This window comes from Lepisosteus oculatus, chromosome 14, assembly GCF_040954835.1.
Source record: "Lepisosteus oculatus isolate fLepOcu1 chromosome 14, fLepOcu1.hap2, whole genome shotgun sequence".
Taxonomy (NCBI): Eukaryota; Metazoa; Chordata; class Actinopteri; order Semionotiformes; family Lepisosteidae; genus Lepisosteus; species Lepisosteus oculatus.
In genome coordinates this window covers 11234486-11256842 of record NC_090709.1, presented here as the reverse complement: position 1 = coordinate 11256842, position 22357 = coordinate 11234486, and the positions used below count along the sequence as shown (strand labels likewise).

The 22357-nt window shown below is 43.4% G+C and overlaps 1 protein-coding gene, 4 non-coding genes and 1 pseudogene across 5 annotated transcripts in view; 2 read left to right on the top strand and 4 right to left on the bottom strand.

Annotated features, from left to right (window-relative positions):
- LOC138242797 (zinc finger protein 271-like) overlaps window positions 1–22357 on the top strand; it is a 683123-nt gene that overhangs the window by 122854 nt on the left and 537912 nt on the right. The window lies entirely within an intron of this gene.
- LOC138242769 (zinc finger protein 271-like) overlaps window positions 1–22357 on the bottom strand; it is a 735173-nt pseudogene that overhangs the window by 573922 nt on the left and 138894 nt on the right.
- LOC138243821 (U7 small nuclear RNA) lies at window positions 816–873 on the bottom strand. Its single transcript, XR_011192439.1, has one exon. It is a non-coding gene; the product is annotated as a U7 small nuclear RNA (small nuclear RNA).
- Window positions 13400–13481, bottom strand: trnal-aag (transfer RNA leucine (anticodon AAG)). Its single transcript has one exon. It is a non-coding gene; the product is annotated as a tRNA-Leu (tRNA).
- Window positions 19428–19521, bottom strand: trnai-uau (transfer RNA isoleucine (anticodon UAU)). The gene is made up of 2 exons: window positions 19484–19521; window positions 19428–19463 (listed from the first exon to the last, which is right to left on the bottom strand). It is a non-coding gene; the product is annotated as a tRNA-Ile (tRNA).
- trnal-caa (transfer RNA leucine (anticodon CAA)) lies at window positions 22166–22278 on the top strand. The gene is made up of 2 exons: window positions 22166–22203; window positions 22233–22278. It is a non-coding gene; the product is annotated as a tRNA-Leu (tRNA).

Genomic DNA, 22357 nt, shown 5'->3' with positions numbered 1-22357 from the left:
AACTGAAGTGGCAATACACAGTAGGTGATATTTGGGTGTAAATTAAATCCATGCAAGAAGAGAGTTTAGTGTTATTCTTCCAAATCTGATATGCAAATGAGAGATCTGGCTCAGCCAATCACAAAGCTGCCATGGTCTGGAATGGAGCTGCTCTCCTCTTCTTGTTATTGTTAAAAAATGTAAACAAATGACCTGGAATTTAAACACAGCCATTAGATTGTAGTTTGACAGATAAGCTTGTGAACCTTCTCATAAGATATGAAGGACAAGGACTAAAAGAACAATAAACCCTGTAAAGAAAGTTTACTGAAGCTGACATATCCTGCCTAACACAAGATTTCAAGAATGTAAGAGCATTTCAAATTGAACACAAAACGTGTAAAATGGCTTTCAAACTAACCTGCTCATAAAGAAGATGTAGAAGAATGTGGTTGTAACGTTCAGTGCATATAAGAAAGAGACCACATGGTTTTGTTTCAAATGTTGTATGCAAATATGATATCTGGCTAACCAATCAGAAAGTACTTTGCTTATCCAGCATCCTATCAAACAACATTTGCAGATTTACACACAGTAGTTCATTTAACAGTTTCAGAAATATACATGAACAAACGCAACTGTTTGTTAGGTTTTACATCTTGAAATTAAAGGCACAAGAAAATTCTGTGCAGGTGGCCAGAGGAAAGAGCTTCACTAAAAGTCAGCTGACAACAGCAGTGTTCTTGAAACTATCATACAAGATCTTTTTATTCATAAAAGTCCCAATTAAATTGTTTGAAAATTATTGTTAAACACATCTATTTTTTTACCAGAAAACAGGCTTTCTGACTTCAGAAAGCCTTCTAGACAAATACTAAAAGAGCAAAAAATCCAGTTGGTGAAAAAAAACAAAAACACATATACCCTACCAAACCTCGAGTACAGGCCATTCAGCGTGATAATACAAAACAATTTAAAATTAAACAAATAAAAGCTGTCAACTGGTAATCACAGCTACTCATAAAAAAATGAAGTGGCAATACACAGTAGGTGACTCTTGAGTGTAAATTAAATCCACTAAATTTAGTGTTATATTTCCAAATCTGATATGCAAATTAGAGATCTGTGCCAGCCAATCACAAAGCTCCCATGGTCTGGAATAGCGCTGCTCCCCTCTTCTAGTTATTCACACTGGTGTTAGGTTGCATATTAGCACACCATCTAATTCAGTTGTTTCAGAAAAAAAAGTAAACAAATAAACTGGATTTATTTGTTGGAGCTTCACCAATCTGTTTTTCCACCAAATAAATTGGCTTTCTGACTTCAGAAAAACCTTCCATTTATTTTTTAAGAACTATTTTAATTTCACAAACAAATACAAAGAATCACAAAATAGGAAACTTTAATAAATATACTGAAGTGGAAATCTAATAAGTAAATTGATTCTTAAAAATGTAGAGAAATATATTGGTGCTTTTAGATAATATATTTCAAGGATGTAACTGCTGTGCTACAGAATTTTAGAAAACAGTTCGTCAACAAAGTACACTGTTTAGGTTAGTTTAGAAGACAATGTACCAAAACAATATATGCTGTCTGGGTCATTAGAATTAGCTGAAAGTAACTGATAAGCTTTGAATAACAAATCTAGTTTTTCTTCTCTCGCTCTATGATGTAATCTGTTTTCTCTTAGAGAAAGGGGAAGTTTTAGAAGGGTCCAAGTGCTGAACTTTTTTACAGCGCAACGTCTTATAAAAACCCTGTACTGCTTGTAACAAATTGAGTCTCTGGTTGCACTTTGCGAAGTGGCAGCAGGGCTCCCAATATTGCAATATTGAAATAAAGATCTTACTCAGGTGAGAACTCTCTTTTGTGGCTTCCTTGATAGTTATATTTCCATGACAATACCCAAAACAATATATATGAAACCATCTCTTTAGGTTATAGTGCTCTAATAATGGACAGGGCCAGGCTACCTGCTCCCTTGACTGGAACCTCAATGCCTTTGAACACCCCCATGTTCCTCAACCTCCTGTTTTTATTCCGTCAGCACCTCTGAACTCAGTTCCATGAAGGACTATAGAATACTGGCTTAGCCAGGTGCGAATGTCCTCCATCTTTGCAAACTCTGAGAACAAAACAACATGCACAGTTGAATGTGGATCTTCCCATGGGCCTGAACTATCACTCTTTTTGACTCAAACAACTCCACACATTGTTCAAAGCAAGGGGAGGTAGCAGTAACAACTTCAAACGTTTTCTCCACATTCTACAGATCTCTAGAAATAGAGGAGGTCAGGCTGCAAAAGTGGGGGAATGGAAAAAATCTCCTCTCCAGAATGTGGAAATATTTTCCTGGATTGAGTCCTTTTCTCTGCAAGTCACTCCTCCCCACCTTGTGCAGTGTAGTGATTTTCACGTTCTCTTAACACACTGAAGGGTTTCAGTTCGAAAGCAGGAGGAAACAAGCGATCTCTTTTATCAAAAGTTTAGCTCTCCTGACAGTGCTTAACGGGGCTCTTTTCTACACTGAGCTGCTTATTTGGAAAACATAAGGGAAGAGAAAAGTTTCCCTTATTGGGAGTTTAACCCAGGCCACCTGAGTGAAAATCCAGAATCCTAACCACTAGACCATACAGGAGCACACAGCCTCACAAACAATGTGTAATTTCTGTCTTTATAGCGCACTTGTTCCATAGCTAGCTGGCACTCAGAGTACTGCAAGATCTATTTACTGAGAATTAGTTGAAGTATAACGTCAGGACTATAACCCCAGCTTTCAGGGGGACTGCAACCTTAACACAGAGCCTTAGACCACTCAGAAAAGGTTTGTTGGCTTTTGTAAGTAATTACATGTGTGAAATCTATGTCTCTCAGGCCTGTGAGACTACATCACAGAAGTGCAAACTTGGAGGATGGGCTTAGTAGATAGGGCAACAATTGCGACACGCGCCAAGCCTCTTATGTCCACTGCACATGCAGACTTTGAAAGGGGTCTCAGATTTTATGGGTACTCAATTCTATACGACACTGGCAAGACGGAGTAAAGGAGCAGACCCTTTAAGAGACAAAAACAACACATTGTTACAGCCAATGTTAATTAAAAGGGCAGCACAGCGTTGGAACTACTGTCACGGATGTTATAAGGGCATACCGTGGAATGGCCAGGAGAGCAAAATAGGCCCTATGTGTAGTGGCAAAACGGGTGTTAGCCCGTTTAGGAGGTCAGATGATGTCGGGTAGAAACTTAAGTCCTCAGGTCGCGGAGGAGATGGCCTGGTGCTAGGCAGGTCTGAAGACATATGAACCCTCAATACTGAATGAGGAGGAAAGGGTGACCCGGAAATATATAGCCCCAGACAAAGACAAACCAGAAGGACAAGCAAAGCACAGGGAAACTAGGACAGGACAGAGTGGGAGCGCCCTCTAGCTGTAGAGGGTGTGACAACTATTAGTTTTGAGTGATTGAAATCCATTTTCAATGGTGCTTTTCCTGCTCATAACATTACCAGTGAGAAAGAGGATTGTGAAACCCCCATTGCTTAAACAGCGAGTGTGTTGGTGGTTATAGTAAGAAGTTTCCATAAAATGAAGCATTATATTTTTGTAATACGTTTAGTGCCTATAAAAACTATTCACCCCCCTTGGCCTTTTCACATTTTATTGTGTTACAGTATGGAACCATGATGTATTTAACTGAGAATTGTTGCACTCATCAACACAAAGTGCTCTATAATATCAAAGTGAAAAAATTCCAGACATTTTACTAAGTCATCAAAATAAAAAACACTAACCCTAACACTCAATACCCAGTTTATAAGGTGAAAAATTATGCTTGAAGCACAGCAAAGTTCTAAAACCAGCATTTGAAAAGCACCCAGAAACATAAAATGTCCAGTTCTCAAAAATAAAATCTTTAGCTTTGAAAGATTGTTATCCATGTTTTCATTTTTTCTTTTTTTACATAACATGCTTTCGAGAAATAAACCGCCTATTACAATGAAGGCAGCATTAGCAAATGTGCATCTAGCTTTGTTAAATAAAATCAGGACGTTTACCTGTCTCAAATTGATCACTCTTTGCAGGCACACTACGGAAACCCAGGGATGTGAGCTGGGAGAATTGACTCTTACAAAGAGTGTTGACCTAAGAGAAAAGGACTCCTCCTCTCAGTAATACATTTCCACATGTTGAAGAGTCGATTTTCCCCATTGCTTTCCCATATTTTTTGGTGTGGTAATTGATCACTGCCAGTTATCTGCCAAGTCACAGTGAAACTGTTACAGTGAAAAGATTAATACTATTTATTTTATTGGAATACATGTGTAATGTCTCATTCTTACAAGCAATTTTTAAGGAAACACTAGTGTAAATTATAGTGTAAATAGACAGGAGCTATTATAATGTTAAATACTAGTTGTGATAGGTGAAGCTGCATCCAAGTGCTTGGTATGAATAGGTTATCTACGGAGTCTATGACTTATCTACTCAGATGAGGAGCTAGATCAGTCCTTTTTTTCTTAATTTGAGTCACCATCAAGATGTAACATGGTCAAAGATGAACAGGAAACTTAATTAATGAGAACACCTGTATCACCCAAAATTGAATTCATAACCCTGAGATAAAGAGTTCCATGCTCTACTGACTGAGCCAATCAGGCACTGGTTAAAGTGCCAATCTAGTCCCTGCTGACGTCAATTTGAAAAGGTATACTTGCTGGCTTTTAATCCTGTTTGGACCGGAGTCTAGTGAAGCACATTGTGTTCTTCATTGATTACTTAAAGCAGAGCAAATGTCAGTGTAGCGGCGAGGCTTATTAATAAGAAAGAATTAAGTTCATCTCTGTTCATCTCTGTGGTGCAGCCACAGAGAAACTATTCATGCAGGCTGATTTAAGGTTTCCTTTGATAAGGGACAGCTCCCAAAGGGGGATGCACTTAGCTAAGCCTGGCTATCATGATCAATGGTCATCCATTGGCGCCTATCTGTCTAGGGAGTGCCAGTTGGACATCTGGACTGCATTCCTAAGTGTCAGGAGTAAGTGACTCATATCTCACCTTGATCAACCAATCAGGGACTGGTAGGGCCGAGTAACCCACGTGGGACTCTGATGCCCATGGAACTTTCAGCCAATCAATGAGCTGAAGTTCCTCTAGGTAAAAACAGGCAACACAGAGATTCAGGGAGATTCAGTAAGATTCAGTGGGATTCAGTAGAATTCTGTGGACTATTCTAAAGGGAATTCAAAGGAGAATTCCAGGGCAGGACAGCCCAGGAGCAGAAGGCTCCCAAGGGCAGGACATTCTCGCAGCGCGCCTCCTGACCATCCTGAGAATCAGCCCGGACCACCACGGAACGGCCAGTGTGTCCGAGTGCCAGAACTTTCCTTTGTTCTAAGAGTCTAGAGCGGAGGTTGCCAGAGAGTAACCAGAGGATCCACCCGAGGTTAGCACCAGCAGCAGACCTCGTGAACAGGTCAGAACTGTGGAGAGCTGAATCACTATTCAGAACTAGCTCTTCATCAGGAACGAACCGGTCCTCTTCCTGACTTGCTGGGACCCACAGTCATCTTTTCTCCTGTGCGCAAACTTTGCTAGTTAAAGCCAACACTAACTAGCCGGTCAGTGAGCATCAGCAGCGCACCGTCGCAGCCACACAGCACAGCCTGGCACGAGCCAGAGAGCGCGGATTGGACAGCAACAGCCTGCAACTGTTTCTTTGTGCCCGCAGGAGATCTGAATCCCCAGAGATTGGATGAGTATTCAACTTCACTGCATTACTGCTCGAGAATTCAATTGTTATCCCAACCAGTTGATATCAATTTAATTCCTAAGAGTTATGTACTTGTTTTGAGTATCTAATGTAGAAGTTATAACCAAGTTCATTTATGAAACGGTCTAAATGAATGATATACTGATATAATGAATATAATGATATACTGAACGTATGTCCTCTTGATATATGTAACTCTTCGTAACTGACTGAATATATACCTTTTGTATTCTGATAACCCTCTCAATAAGAACTGTTAGGTTTACATGCATATTCTATGTATTAATAAATGTATCCTCGTGTATTAGTACCTGTGTGTGTGCGTTGTTTGAGTTATATCGCATGGTTGGATTCTAAAGCCATCAAAAGAATCATTTTGTGATTTACTGCTACAATTAATAATTGTCCCAGTAAATGCCCAAACCCTACAGAACTGGTGCCTTCAAAGAGCACACTACATTTTTATTGGCGTCCCTGGGTGGGCTATGGCAAGAATGAAATGAGTCAACCAAGCGAAATAATTCACATAAAACGCCGCGGGTTTCATACACGACAATACAGTGTGCTGAAAGCCGAAAGGAAAAAAGTTCCCCTTGTTCTTTAAGCAGTGCTTGATTGTTTTGTGATCTTTTGCGATCTACCGGGTTGATTGCATACTTGATCTTGTGGTTTTCTGTGGTAAAACTGTGATTTCGTACTTAAAAGTAATACTCTTAAGTTTAACGATGGTTGCTAAAAGGTCTGAATTCGAGTCGCTATTAAGCACTCTCTCTAGCAGCGACAGGTCTGACCACGATCTCTGCCATATCTCCGTCAGCGGAGAAGCTAGGAGAATAAACCTCCATTCTCTGAGAGAGCTAGCGAAGGACATAGAGAGATTTGACCCCACAGTGTCAGAGAATAATATCGAGAGGTATATTCAAGACCTCAGGTATACCCTGCAGTACCTACCAAACGCCACAGAACAGGAGAAAGTGTTTCTGGTCAGGAAAACTACCAGCAGAGCTGTACATGAGTGGATGGCTAGGCAGATGAAAGAAGTCTGTAATGATTTTGAGGAGCTGTGTCAAGCACTTATCGAAGAATACAGTGCGTTTATTGACCCAACTGCTGCGATAGCCACCGCCCTTAACATTAAGCACGAGAGAGCAGAGTCCCCTTGCGAATATTACGAGAGACATAGACGAACTTATTTTGCAGGGCGAAATGATGAGGGTTGCGAAGAGAACACACATTTCAAGGGTTTATTCATTGCGAATCTCCACCCATCAATCAGAAAGATGATCTTAATGCATACAGATGCACAGACCATGAAAATGACTGATATTAAGAGATTCGTGCAGAAAGCCTGGGAGTATGATGTCCAAAGTCGCTCTAAGCAAAAAGCTGCTAAAGCAACTGTGTTCGCTGTCAGAGCCAGCAGGTTTAATTCCCTCCTGCTCGAAGGAGCACAGGCTCCTGAGCTGGCTAAGCCCCATTCCAAAGCAGGCACACAGGACCGCACCCAGCGTTCTAAGTGTCATGAGAACACCGGGGGAGGGAAAGGGTTAGATAAAGCTCCCTCCCTCAGTCTATCTGATTGAGCGGAAGGGTTCCTGCCTGGATGAGGTCAGCCACTCCCCAGCGAGTGCTGACTCCACCCCTGAAATCACAGAGCAGGCAGTAAAACACAGAGGAAAAGCAAGAAGCTTTTACCTCAAGGCTGCCATGGGAGATGTCTTACCCAGTGAGACACTGATTGACACTGAGGTTGAAAGGTGTTTGATGTCACACAGCAAGCTCAAACGGGTTGAAAAAGAAAAGGGCATGTGACTCAGAGAGGAACCTTTGGTGGATCACCAGAAAGGCAAAGTGTGGAAATAGGTCAAGGCTCCTAAGCCTTCTGTACAGAAGGAAAGGGGGGCCAAGAGGCAGACTGTGCTCACACAGTGCCCACCGAACATAGAAGCCAATGCGGAGATTCCTTCTGTTCCCTCTGGACAAGAAATACAAATATTTTCTTGTTCCCCAGATATACAGGGAAGTCATGTCCCGGCTGAGGTCACAACAGCCTCCCTGCCACAGGAGCAGTGCTCCGAGCAGCCGCCTGATCCACCAGGTAAAGCACACCCCTTTTACATCCCTAAAGAGGAGCAGATCTCCCCACCTGGCGATGAAAAGGAGCTTTCCCTCTGCACCCTGGCACCCAAGAGGGGTCAGGACCACCACCTCACAGTGGTGGAAGGGATCTTGATGGCAGGAGAGCAGGTTGGTGATGTAGCCCTCGCCTTTAGCCCTGAGAGGTCCTCTATCAGTGAGGATCTGCTTGAGCAGCTGTCACAGGGCCACCACCAGGTGCCCCTGGTGCAATATTCACAGGTTAGACAGGAGGTCCAGCTGGACGCTGAGATTACTGCGCTGTGGACACACCTGATCCCAGATGCCGATTTCCTCTGCTGTGACCCAGGGAACCTGCAGCCAGGTAACATTATTTCTCACAACTACCAGGTAGTGAGTGAGACTGACCTGATTGTTCCTGCCTTGACAGCAGGGTTTCCAACACACCCAGTCCCCAGGAAGGGACAGGGAATGAAAGCCGAGCTGGTTTTCTTACAGCCACCAGCCCAGTCTGTCAGTCTGAGTCTGACCAACAGTGGTTCACCCAGACTGGAGCTGGATGGTCAAGCCACCCGCCTGCCAGTGCAGGACATCGCAAAGAGGGGTGTCAGAATCCCCGCCCTCACTGACATGGGCCTGGTGGGTGATAGCGAGTTCGAAGACAGTGAACTAGCTATCCCAGTGCTGGGGCAGCTCCCTAAACCCCTAGCGAGGGAAGGGGGGAGCGAGCAGGTGTCCTACACCCACGCCCAGCGAACGATTGTAAACATACCGATAGAGGGATTCCTCAATCAGGAGGTGTGCAGGGTGGACCTGAACAGTGAGTATGGGATAACAATCCCAGATCACTCAGGTGCTCCAGATGACCACTCAGCCAAGGTGCTGCACCAGCTTAGAAAGGCAACAATCACTCAGAAGGAGATGACTGGGATCAGCCACCTGAAAAGACTTTTGGGAGGACTGATTGCTGCCACCACTGTTGCACGTTTGCTTTTTCTGGTAGGTTTGTGTGCTACTGGCACTCTCACCCTGACTGCCCCAAGAAGGCAGGTGTCAGAGATGCCAGAGGGTAGTGACAGACTGTATCGACAGCAGCAAAGGCTGGAAAGCTTAGGGAAAACCCTACAGGCAACTTTCTATGCAACAGGGTTAAACCTTATCCCCCAACCAGTGGACATGATTGCCAGTGTTATACAATGGGTTTATGCTTGTGTGCAACATGCCAGAATGTTGACACAAGACCTGTTATGGGGGCTTAGTGTCACTGTAGCCAGTCTAACCATGGCACAAATCCCAACCCACTTGATTCTACTCTTCTCAGTAGAGGAGTATGTGACATTAACCCCATCGCTCATAGCTCACCCAGGAGGCAATCCAAGATTTAATTTGGTTCCAAATCTTGAGATGGGTATGGCTACCAAAGCTATCCATTGGCTGTGTCTAAACGATTCACCAATGAAGGGTGTAAAACTACTAACGAGCAGAGGGAGGTTAATGAACCCCATGAAGTGCAGGTGGGAAGTAAATGGCTGGTCAGCACACCACATTTAACTGACACTATGACTTGTGACAGGCATGATACAGCTACTGCAATGCAGCTACCTAATCAAACAGTTTTCCTGCAAGTTCCCGAGGAGGCCATAGTAAAGCTTGAACTTAACACTGTACGGTCTGTAACCAGACAATATAAGACCAAACTTGAGGTCGTGGATGCCTTCAGGTGCCACACTATTGAATTGGATAGAAATCCAAGAAACAGTAAGCCCTGAAGAGGTTGCTTTAATGGAACAAACCTCCAAACCACCCTAGCAGATACCCAACACAGGTGTTGTGGTTTATCGGGGGGCTGGGAACAGGAACTGGTGTTATTGTAACACTACTGCCGGGTAGCTGGATCATGACTGACAGTGTACTCTGACTGTTGTACTCTTACATCAAGATATACTCTGGGTAGCACGAATGACTCAAAGGTAGAATGTCAAAAGAAAGGAAGTGACTTCTCCCCAAATATCTACTACAGAGGTATCAGATACTGACAGTGAACTTCCTGATGTGTAATTCCTAGACTGAGATGATGTCTCCTACCTTGTTTATACGTACTCCAGATGTTATTCATCCTGTTTGTTCCCAATGCTGGTTCCTGTATGAATTCTCGAGGAGTAATGTGGACATTTAAGGTTAATGTTCTAATGGCAAGGGACATCACTTAACTCTGTTTTGTTTTGAAGGCAACAACGCCTCAGGACCTCGTGACCTTCAAAAAGGGGGGATATGTAGCGGCAATGCTTGTTAATAAGACAGAATTAAGTGTTGCTGTGCTTTCCCAAATGAGGCCCCATCTCTCTCTTCATCTCTGTGGTGCACCACAGAGAAGCTTTTCATGCAGGCTGATTTAAAGATGTTTTCTTTTGATAAGGGACAGCTCCCAAAGGGGGATGCACTTAGCTAAGCCTGGCTATCATGATCAATGGTCATCCATTGGTGCCTATCTGTCTAGGGAGTGCCAGATGGACATCTGGACTGCATTCCTAAGTGTCAGGAGTAAGTGACTCATATCTCACCTTAATCAACCAATCAGGGACTGGTAGGGCCGAGTAACCCACGTGGGACTCTGATGCCCATGGAACTTTCAGCCAATCAATGAGCTGAAGTTCCTCCAGGTAAAAACAGGCAACACAGAGGGCCTGGTGGAATTCTGTGGACTTTTCTAAAGGGAATTCAAAGGAGAATTCCAGGGCAGGACGGCCCAGGAGCAGAAGGCTCCCAAGGGCAGGACATTCTCGCAGCGTTCCTCCTGACCATCCTGAGACTCAACCCGGAATACCACGGAACAGCCAGTGTGTTCGAGTGCCAGAACTTTCCTTTGTTCTAAGAGTCGAGAGCGGAGGTTGCCAGAGAGTAACCAGAGGATCCACCCGAGGTTAACACCAGCAGCAGGCCTCGTGAACAGGTCAGAACTGTGGAGAGCTGAATCACTATTCAGAACTAGCTCTTCATCAGGAACGAACCGGTCCTCTTCCTGACTTGCTGGGACCCACAGTCATCTTTTCTCCTGTGCGCAAACTTTGCTAGTTAAAGCCAACACTAACTAGCCGGTCAGTGAGCATCAGCAGCGCACCGTCGCAAGCCGCACAGCACAGCCTGGCACCGAGCCAGAGAGCACTGATTGGACAGCAACAGCCTGAAACTGTTTCTTTGTGCCCGCAGGAGATCTGAATCCCCAGAGATTGGATGAGTATTCAACTTCACTGCATTACTGCTCGAGAATTCAATTGTTATCCCAACCAGTTGATATCAATTTAATTCCTAAGAGTTATGTACTTGTTTTGAGTATCTAATGTAGAAGTTATAACCAAGTTCAATTAAGAAACGGTCTAAATGATTGATATACTGAATGTATGTCCTCTTGATATATGTAACTCTTTGTAACTGACTGAATATATACCTTTTGTATTCTGATAACCCTCTCGATAAGATCTGTTTATATGCATATTCTATGTATTAATAAATGTATCCTCGTGTATTAGTACTTGTGTTTGTGCGTTGTTTGAGTTATATCGCATGGTTGGATTGTAAAGCCATCAAAAGAATCAATTTTGTGATTTACTGCTACAATTAATAATTGTCCAAGTAAATGCCCAAACCCTACAGAAGCATGCAAGAAAATGTGATCATTACCTATGGAATTTCCCGCCAGCGTGGAGCTTGAATTCACAACCTTGAGACTCAGTGTTCAAGAGTCACAGAAGAGGTCAGCCTGGTCTTCAGTTTGCCAACGGTAAGCTCCGGCAGTGCTCCTCTGTAAAGCAGATTGTTCGGATCGGTTATGTGGGACGGCACTTCGATACTAAGATTGTTTGCAGCACACGCATGGTTTCCCCCTTCACGCACAAAACATAGACGAAGGAAACTCTCTTGTCTTGGGCTGCTGACTCCCGGATTTAAAGCGCTCTGGGTGCCAGCTAAGTCTCTAACAAGCACACTATAAAGACAGGAATTACACTTTGCTCACATCACGCATGGAATGGCGAGGCTACTTGATCCAATATTATCTAGTCTCACCTCATATGGTGCTGATTCCTGGTTTTCATTTAAGAAAGAGCACTGCAAACACCGTAAACAGTGCAAAACGTGTGATGAAAGAAGTCTTTTCCCCCCTTTGTCTAAAGCAGAACACAGCGGAGTCATGCCGAGGGTTGTGAGATCAAGATTTCAGTGGAGCACTGTCGTCTACGTCTTTAGCTACATGAGTTGGACATCCTCTTGTACACGGAAAGCAGATTGAGATCCTCTGACATGAAAAGTGCCAGATAAAAGCCATTTCTCATCCTTTCTCTTAGTGGTGGAGCTATCGCATGTAAATGAGGCAACTTGCAAGGCGAGCAGGCTCGGTGCACACCGAACGCAGATGTCTCAGAGCAGTTGAGACGTGTCCAAGTGGCTGTCAAAGGACAGCACTTTGCTGGTGCCGTGGCTTAATTGGCTAAAGCGCCTGTCTAGTAAACAGGAGATCCTGGGTCCGATTCCCAGCGGTGCCTTTCTACCTGTCTTACTGTACAGAATTTATCCTTATGGGCAAATCCCATGCCTTTTAATTCAGGTGAATGCAAGTGTTCGTTTCCTTTCTGGAACAACTTGTTTTGAAAGAAATCTATACAGCTTGCGAAAGATGAAACACAAATCTTGCTTATCAGTGAAGAAGAGGTGCTCCCAGCAGGCCAGCTAATACCAGCAAGTTTTTTTTTCACCCTGACCCAGAGAATGGAGAAAAGCGAGGCGCCTGTGGCTCTGCAGTGTAATCAGTTCGCGAGTTCGGCGGTTAGCTGAAAGAGTGGTAAATGGAGCTCGCCCCAGCCCGTCCTTATTCTTTTAAAGAGGATAAAAAATTAACTTCGCCGCCATTACTACCAGCTTTAAAAGACTGCCATGGGCACGGAAAAAAACACACTACAGATGACTTTTCTGGAACCGAAGCAGAGATTCCTTTACGAACCAACTGATAAAGCTCAGCCAGTGAATACTGTTAACAGAATGTGAAAGCACGATCAACTTTGTAACTGCAACCACAGGAAAAACAGCAAGAAGCAGGCTCCATTCCCCATTTAGATCTGTCGTGCGAGGCATGCTTTTTGCACGCATGAAGTAAATCCCACGATCGCTTTTGAACTTGGACAAAGTACTTCCAAAGGAGCGCTATGCGCAAAGATTTAACAAGCTCAACCCCCGCCGACGGTTTGGTGTGAAGAAGCAGAACATTCAAGTTTCACAGACAGAAGCAGCACGCCAGCACAGCCAACATTAAAACGGAGGGCACACTACGATTTGCATTGACACAAAAGTGATCTGGGCAGACGTCGTTCCCTCCATAACGCAAAAAGTGGCAAAGCGCTTTTGGGTTGAGAGGACGCAAGAAGGTTTTTGTTTTGTGCCTTGATGTCAAGCTGAGAAAGTATCTTTAAACACTTTGCTTAGTTTCTCGAGAGACTGCCAAAAAGCAGTTCCCTCCCTTTTGTCTGAAGCCAGCTGAAAGGGCATCTCAACAGGAGCACCTGGCAGTGGTGGGATTCAAACCCACGCCCCCAAAGAGACTGGAGCCTTAATCCAGCGCCTTAGACCGCTCAGCCACGCTACCCGCTGTGTGCTGTCTCTTTGTCTCATTACTTGCCCAGAGGAAGCCGGGTGGGTTTTGCTCTTGTCGCCCGATTTAGTGGCGTTATGACCGTGGAACCGACTGCACCTGCTTTTTCTGAGATGCTTCCCCTCTCATGGCGAGATCTCGACTTCTTTAACACCTCTGGATAAAGATCTTCTGTGGAGCAGGTTTCAGACCTCTGCGTACAGCACCCTTGATGTCATTTTATTTTTACAGCAGCCGCATCCAGAAAGTTGTGTCTTTTACGTTTTATTTGAACAACAAAACTACATACAACACAAACAAGAGCACATATAACATATCAAGAAAATCGTCAGGGGCACATGCTATAATACAATTACACTTTATGAAAAACGATTACACAAGGTAAATAAAGATAAGGTCCGCACAGCTTGTTCTTACATTTCGAAAGAGTCCGTAAATACCCCTTTACGTCTATTTTGAACTGTTCAAACGTAGGACTCTTCCCAGACCATTTCACTTTATACCACATTCCTAAACGAGGATGCTTCTCCTGTTTTAGAACTATTTTGGGCGGTATGGCTTATACAGCACACCCACAGTATTCTAATGGTGGACTGCAGATCTGTGCTATAGTTAAGTCGAATTCAAAGGATCCAGCAATCGTTGCCAACGATAAGCTCCGGCAGTGCTCCTCTGTAAAGCAGACTGTTCGGATCGGTTATGTGGGACGGCACTTCGATACTAAGATCATTTGCAGTGCACTCAAAAAACATAGATGAAGAAGGTGTCACTGTAAGGTGAACCCTATGGGCGAGGGATGTTCCTGCCTCGTGTACGACTATACCACCTAGCAATACAAACGGGGTGCTAGGGCCCCTCTACATTACCACAGGTTCTGTTTATCTCCTAGAATCACCAATGCACACATAGACCAGCGACAAGCATTTGTATTGTATAAGTGCCCTTTTTATTTTCCAACTACATTCACATGCACTATCACCCAAAAACACAACGAAAACAGAATTCACAGCAGCAAAAGGTCCTTCCCAGGGTCATAATGAATACAGAGGGGCAGCAGTCTTTCCTGTAAAATATTAAAGAGAGGTCACTTGAACGTCTCTACTTAGTACCTGTAGTCTCTGATGGCCCACTTTGAGGAGAGGGGTATCACCCAGTCCTATTTTCCCAGTCTCTGTTCAGGTTACAATAGAAATCCTCTGCGACTGTATTACATTCCTCTCAGTTTGAATCGGCTAGCTGTGCCAGTTTCCTTGTTCCTCACCTTCAGGTGTTAAAAGTCTGTACAGTACCTCTGTTTCAATGCCAATGTCTCTCGTTGTCGTCAGTTACTGAACCAGTAGATCCTTGCCTCCAGGTATTAGAAGTCTCTGCAGAGTTCCTCCGGGGTCTTGCACTCTGCAGCTTCCCTTGTGCTGCCTGTGTCGTCTCCAGGATCCAGTGGGAATCGGGAGCCCCCTCTGTTCTGTCTCAGGTCTTTTTATCCCTCTCCTTAGCCAATCCCTTTCAGGGGGGTTTCCACTGTCCCTGTCAGAATCAGGTCTGCCCAGTATTTTTCCAGGAGGAAGCTTGTGTTGTTTGAGGGGTGTGGGAGTGCTGAGCTAGGTGTCATGGAACCTTATCAGTTCACCCCTTGGTCTGGCTAAAACTGGCTCAGCGACTCCTCACACCTCCAAGTCTCGATACCTAATTGCTCCCTGAACGACTTGGGTTTGACTGTTTTTACTGACTGTTCCTGTATTAATTGGGACAACTGCAGTCACCCCCTTGAGTGAGAGGCAACATTGACACCATCCTGGAATTCAACATAACCTAATCAATCACAGCCTGTTACTGCCTCAATGACCCACACCCTGTAACACAAATCAACATAACCCAATCAATCCCAGCCCGTGACTGCCTCAATGACCCACATCCTGCGACACAAGCTTCACCTGGAGCACAATGGCTGTGTTTTCAGCTACGGAAACTTCCTGTTGACAAGTCGGTGTTTGTGTTGCTTTTTCTGCTCAATGGAGCTGTATTAATGCGGGCACACGTGCTTCCACGGCAAGTTATTTTATTAGTGCTCACAAACCAACACACCGCAGACACCTCTGATACTGTCACTGCTTGTGGACCCCGTGTTCCTGCCGTCAGCCTACTATACCATGTTCATGCACATCTAGAAATATTACTGCTGTAGTACAGGAGCGAAAGACGAAACGAAAGCACACCCAGTTTAAAAAGGCACATTTGTCAACTACTGAACTTCACAAGGATGGGATTCACACCCACATGTGCAGAGCACAATGGATTAGTAGTCCATCACCTTACCACTCCACCACCTCATCCCAGAAGTTAGCCTCCTGACATGAGTTAGTACTCAAGATGGTCGTCTTTCCTCTACTCAAGGATCATTTTCCTCTTCCACCTGCGATTTCACCATTTTCCTTGAAGATGTCAAACATAAAAAGCATATTGAGCTCCTTGGACTTGAAATTACCAGATAAAAGCCATTTCTCATCACTTGCTCAGCGAGCAGGCTCAGCGCACACAGAACGCAGGTATCTCAGAGCGGTGTGTCTAAGAGGCTGTAAAAGGATAGTGCTCTGTTGGTGCTGTGGCTTAGCTGGTTAATGTGCATGTCTAGTAAATAAGTTTCTGGGTTGAAATCACCACAGTGCTTTTCTCCTCTCTTGCCATGCAGAGTTGGTCGTTGTGGACAGCAACAGGTGTCTGCCTTAACTTTAATGGAAGTGTTCATTTCTGGAACAACTTTTTTAAAAACAAATTCCACACATATTGCGATAGATAAAATACTAATCTTCCCTGTCAGTGCAGAATAATTAGTGCCAGCTGGCATGAAAACGACAAAAAAATTTTTTTTGTCTTTAGCGTAAAACCTGTGAATGTAGAAGAAAAGATGACGAGTGTCAATTTTTATGGCACCGTGAGCTTGTCCTTCAGTCAAACACGTAGGTAATTCAAACACACCCAGAGATGCACTTTGAATTAGCTTTGACCTAAATACTATCTACTCCAGATGTGATTGGGCCTCTTTCCACATCCTGATATATGCAGAGAACACAAGCTTTTGGCACGAGTGAATATAAATGTAAACATAAATACTATTCAATATATCGGAATTTTGTTGTATTTAAAAAATATTTTAGCTGGGGATCCTCAAATCAGGAGTGTAGAAAAGAACACCGTTAAACACCGGGAGTGCAGAACGTGATAAAAGTGTTCTTTAAACAAAAAGTGAAAATAGTGAATTTGTCTTTCACTTAGACGTTCATTGAATGCTCAGTAAACGATAAAGCAGAGGCTCGTTTTGTGAATTCTCCTCGCATCAGATTGTCTTGCTTCGACCTTTAAATTGTACACTGTGTAGACCCTTCACTCTCCCTAACTCAATTAAAGAGCTGCAGGCAAAAGTGCCTGTCAGTTTAGTTCAGTGGTAGAGCACTTGCATCTCGTGTATAAGGCTTTGTTTTCTACTGCCACTCTGGATTTCTTTTTAAATGCAACATCTTATCTGTGATTGTCTTTCATGTGACGTCCCCCGTGTGTGAATTTCAGCATGACACATAAAATCGTTTGAGATGCTATTTTTAAAACAGACCAAACGAAAGACCTAGTAGCTAAATACAAGTAGAAAACACGTGAATCTAATTGAGAAAATTTGGACTGGAGCGATGTATAGTATTGTAATGGTTGGGGGTTCAGGCGGGCACCCTTGCCATTGCCACTTAAGTCAGCCCCCCACCGTCGGGGACTCAAACCTGCGACTGCCACCATAGCTCAACAGGGACCCAGCCGCTTGAGCTTAAGGACGGTCTCCCTTTAGTTCAACAGGCTGGGTCCCTGTTGAGTGATGCCAGAGGTCTGGGTTTGAGTCCCTGACGGTGGGGGACTGACCTGATGTGGCAGTGGCGAGGATGCCCATGTGAACCCTGGAGCGTTACATTGGTGTCAGCAGTGGAATGGGATAGCCCTTTGCTGAGGTTGGTGAGTTAAGCGGGGGAGAGTGTAACGCATACGGCCACCATTGAGTGTGTAAGAGCCGGCTTACCAGAGCGGTGATGTCACTGCCCTTCAATGTAATAGCAGGGCCACAGCCGCAGGACTGAGGGAGATTGCTCTTTAGCTCAACAGGCTAGGTCCCTGTTGAGTGATGCAGGAGGCCTGGGTTTGAGTTCCTGGTGGTGGGGGGCTGTTGTGAACACCGGAGTGCTACAGTATTACTAATGACAGCACAAAGCTTACAGTGGTGGCTTTAGGGTATCAGAGCCAGTGGTGCAATGGATAATGTGTTTGACTTTGGCTCAGAAGATTGCAGGTTTGACTCCTCCCTGGCTCGTTAAGCTTTTAAACTACACTTCTCAGCGTACACAACCCTTCTATCGACTGGATGAGTCTCCCGTTACGTCTCCAATTCTTTCCGCACATTCTGCTTGTTTCACCACCGTTACTGTTGGACCACAGCCACAGAATCGAGGAGAGATACGGTTCCGATAAACTGTCTTAAATAATCATGTTGAAAAAGGTGACAAAGTTTATTTTTCTTTAACATAACCTTACATTTGCCTGTTCAGTTCAAGTTATTTTCTGTACCTGCAAATTCCCCAATTTTTCTGCTGTCTCCTGAGACAGACATGTGTCAAATCACAATAAGTAATACAATCTATTCAGTTAACACCCAGATGTAACAGAACACATTTAAGACTTACACCCCCTTTAAATATGTATTTCCTTCATTTCAGTTTTCTTACCTCCCCAGGATACCTGAAAGTTCACTATCCAATATTAAGGACTGTACATGCATTACCGGTAATACAGCTACTAATAAAGATATACATTAATCTTAATTATTAATAAATTACACTTTTATTAATAAAGACATGTATTCATCAAATTCATTGTGAATAGTTGTGGTGTCTAGAAAACAATTTTAGCTACAGTAAATATTTCAAGCGAGTGGTGCGTATGTTCGTTACTTTGTGACTATATTATTTCCACTACATTCAGAACAGTTCAAATGCGATCGACTGTTCCTCTACTGAACTACATAAACCCTGTGAAGAGGTGGTTTAAGTTAGTCTCCTACATCGGTAACATCTAATGGGCAGCATATGTTATTTTAGGTTTGTTGCAATTGAGAACAGGTTTAGTATGGAGCTGCTGACAAATTTCAGCAGCCACGTTCGTTGCAATGACCCGTTGTAGGGTCATTGCCAATCAGCTGCAAGAAAAAAAACCATCATTTGTGCCTTTATTTAAAAAAAAGAAAAACAGAGTAGTAGTTTATGTGGTAATTTCAGGTACAATGTAAGAACTTAAGTTAACTAGTCCCACAGTAATGCGTGGGGTCCTATCAATAGAAAAAAAATACTTGTAACCCAAAACCACAACAACCACGATGCGAGAAGCCTTCCGGGAACCTAGGTAAATCACTGTAGTAGTCTAACGACTACAGAAAATAAAATAAAAAAATACTTAAAGGAACAACTTCAAAACAAAAAGAACATTAAAAACAAATCTGGGAAACAACAAAAACAGAATCTAATGCGAGAGCTTTTTCAAGTCTTCGGTACACCATCGTGCTCCCTTAGTCCCAGTAGACCTCTCATCTAAGAAGATGAGATATCTCTCATCTGTCTGTGTAGAGATCAGCTGGGGGTCCACAGCTGATGGGAATTTAAGTAGTGACCTGCGTCAGCTGCAAAGGAAAAATTATAGGTTTATTCCATGCTGAAAAGAGAAGGAAACACAACGTGGACCCTTCTTCGGGTGTGACGTGGAATAAACCTTTACCTGTTCCTTTGATGTTAATTTAGACTGGATCTCCAGCAAACACCTAACAGGCTACAATCCCGTTAGATAAGGTGTTAAGGACGACCTATAAGTAACAGTATCTAAAGTGGACGGTTGCTTTCGGTAGCTAAAGACAGGCTACACTGCTCCAGGTGAGGCTCGAACTCACAACCTCGGCATGACTCCGCTGTGTACTGCTGTATAAGTACCGTGCGCTGACCGATTGCGCCACTGGAGCCGCATAGATTCCTTTCCCTTCACACACTGACGTTGCACAAACACAGGGTGAAAACGATTTCGCCATGTTTTCCGTCTCTCCGTGGGAGAAAGGGACAGTAAAAGAGCGAGGAAACTACAAGGGAAGAAAATGAAAAAATAGTGCTCACTGCCGAAGAGGGAGGAGAGAGATGGTCAGACACGTAAATCAGCCCGGCGGATTTACACTACAAATTTGTCATTTGTAGTGACATTTATGAGTCTTCATGTGTCTGAAACTGTCCAGTTTGTATTTTCGTTTCACAAATCCAGTAAACGAATAAGACAAGGCACACTGCACATCTGCGGAACATCACGTCCGAGTTTACAGTAACACCAGAGATTGAAAGCGAAGTAGTTTTTTATTAAAGTTCAAGGAAACCTGAATATGTTTGCTAGAAGTATTTCAGAATCACAGTGAAATGTAGTAGGATTGCTGCACAGATCTGCAGTCTGCAATTAGAATACGGTTTGTGCGTTGTATAAAATATACCATTCAAAACTTTTCTAAAACTGCAGAGATACATTTCGGAATGCGTCTTCCTGTAAAAATAAAATATCTATTTTATTTGACGGGCGCTATAAGCAGAGTCTGAAGCCAGCTCCACAGAAGAACTATATTCTTTACTTCTCCTGCCATTGCAATTTGCCCACAGATTTTTTTTTCAAAATGTATTAGCCTTGATGGGAAAAAAAATTAAACTGTGTGCGCGGTGGCCAAGTGGTAAGGCATCGGTTTCGTAAACCGAAGAGCGCGGGTTCAAACCCCCTCCGTGCCTGGTTTGCGTGCCACGATATACCTTTATCTATCTATACCTCTATCAATTGCCTTGCAATGTAGAAATCTCTGTAATAATAAGAAAAGAAAAGTAGTTAATAATCCTTTGACAAAGTAACGGGCATCCTCACTGCTTGTCAGGATGGCTGAGTGGTCTTAGGTGCCAGCCTCAAGAACTCAATCGTGTGTAGTGACAGTTATTCACAACCCGGATTTCTATGGAAGCCCGTTTCCGCCAGGGAGTAAAAAAAAAAACCGCTATGGTATCTCAGAATTCCGACTTAGCAACTCAGAATTGCGACTTAGTAACTCAGAATTCCTACTTTATATCTCACATTTGCGACTTCGAAATAGCCCCTATTTCATTGTCTGTCCTTTTGTTATTGTAACGGATTCGGGTTCTAGGGCTTGTGCCCTCGCCGCTCCCACCCTTGTTCGTGCCTCACTGCATTGGCTCGAACCCAGGTCTTGCTAGCTGAGCTAAAGAAGACCTTTTTAAGTAAAAAAGGACATACAATGAGATACCATAGCGCGTTTTTTTTTTACTCCCTGACGGAAACGGGCTTCCATAGATTTCCCTTCATGTTCATTAAGTATTAGTATGTTGCTTATATAAGAACAGTTTCTTCAAAAGTTCTGTCAATTAACAGTGGAGAGCTAGCCGATGTACGTTTTCATGAAAACTCTCTTTAAGGCGATTACAAGTATCTTGAGCAAATCTGCGTCATATTTTTTTAAAAAAAGTTTAGCTCAAAATGCAACAGGATTATAAATGAATTCTCCCGCCCTACATTCCAAGATATGGAATCTTATTTTTCTTGAAGTGTCTGATGTTGGTCGGTATTGGAAATTGCCCGGTGATATCGACTCAGGTAGTCAGTTGTTACGTGCTGTAATTCGATACATGCAAAGCATTTATATTCCCTCAAATTATTAATAAGGCCAATAATGTATTAAACATTACATGCCACTTTTTCTCTAGATGATGTTCACGATGGAACAGTGAGAAAGGCATGCCTAGATGTGCTTGAACCAGCACCTTACTATCGTTTTAGTCCCGACCTGACCGCACTGAGCAATGGTACGACAGAGACTCCAACAGGTCGGTTTTCTCCTTTTACAGTTTTTGGGAAAAAATAATCTGCACTTTTAAGCAAGTATTTTATTTCAAATTTTGCAAAGTGTAAGTTTTTCTTGGAAAACGTTGTTTCAGAAAGAAACTGAGTTGATGGGAATAGCCCTGTCAGGGCTATTATATCGAACTTTTCATCTCAGCTAGTTCTTTCGTGTAAGGTATGCCATGTGAAAGCATGAAGTAAATCCCCTGATCTCTTTTGAACATGGACAAGGTATTTCTGATGGAGCGCAATGAGCAAAGATTTAATAAGCTACTCCTGCCGATGATTCAGCTTAAAGAAGTAAAAGCTTCACAAACAAAAGCAGCTCGCTACCACAGCCAATATTAAATGGACTTGGTGGCACATTACCATTTGCACTGGCTCAAAAAAGGTCTCGGCAGACGTTCCCTACGTAAAGCTGAAAGCGCCAAAGAGCATTTCCATTGAGAAAAAAAAATCTTTCTTGATGTTAAACATAGAGAGCCTGCCTTTTAGAAGTTCTCCCTCTAAACACCTTGTGCAGCCTCCCGACAGACTAACAAGAAGCGCCTTTTGACCAACTCAATTTATAATACGCCCCTCAAAACTCACAACCGAATAACAATCCATCCGTATATTTGATTTCCAAGATCCATTCAAGGCAACTTGGGTCTTCGCAAGCAAATAATTTCAGGGAAGAAACTCAGTTTAGTCAACTACTGGTGCATTCAGCACATCACTTGCTTTTGCTTGTCAGGGTGGCCGAGTGGTCTAAGGCACCAGACTCAAGGAGATGTATCTTTCCAGCTGGCTTGGGTGTTCTGGTCTCCAAATGGAGGTGTGGGTTCAAATCCCACTCCTGACAGCTTCCGTTTTTACCTTTCTTGAATTGTTTCAGTGCTAGCTGACAGTGAATGACTGAAATATAAAAGCAGCAGAAGAAA